This window comes from Mesitornis unicolor, unplaced genomic scaffold (genome assembly GCF_000695765.1).
Source record: "Mesitornis unicolor isolate BGI_N332 unplaced genomic scaffold, ASM69576v1 scaffold5432, whole genome shotgun sequence".
NCBI lineage: Eukaryota > Metazoa > Chordata > Aves > Mesitornithiformes > Mesitornithidae > Mesitornis > Mesitornis unicolor.
In genome coordinates, this window is record NW_010168387.1 from 27,121 (window position 1) to 27,921 (window position 801).

Below are 801 nucleotides of genomic sequence, written 5' to 3' on the forward strand. Positions count from 1 at the left end.
CCATTTCTTCAGAATGAATTTGAACTCTTGCAGGCTGAAGACCTGGAGCTATTTCAGGGCTGTTACTGGCTGGCTTTCTATACTTCTAGAATACTGGTGCATATGTGTAATATGGATACTTAAAGTGCCTGTTTTCTACCAACACAGAAACAGTATTGACTGCTTTATCTAGCTGATAACTGGTTGTGTACTTTGTCCAATGAAACCCCCAAAAATTCAGTCCCATTTGTATCACTTCTGTGTGGATTGCACTGGAGACCCCTAAAACATCCTCCCAACACAAGGTGCTTAGAAGTTGTCTTGACAGACTGAAGAGGACTGAGCTCATGGCAGCTCTTCAGCTGAGTCCACCAAAGCAGCTTGCCATGGATTTTTACCCATCCTCCCTGTTTGGCCAGGGGAGGAAGGGCCAGGCCATGGATTCTGTTGTCTGTGGCAGACCACGCTTTGCATGTTTAAAACCAAGTGGTCAGCCCATGAGAATCCTGCACTATAATCCTCCAAAGATAATATTCGGTTCCTGCTCTGCTGCATGTTAAACTAGTGTAGAGAGGGGATGAAAAGACAGATGGAGTAGTTTAGAAAAATGGATGCATGATAGTTGCTACAATTTAGAAGTTTGGAGCCCAGTGATGATCATCGTGGATGCAGATTGCTGAGTGTGTGGGAGGCACTAATCTAATGCAGGAGACTTTTCTTCAAATGGTAAATTGTTAATTTTTTTATATTTATTTTTCAACAAATAAATCCTCATTTCACCTTATGCTCTGTGGCTTGTTCTTTAAGAGTTCCAGTACAGTG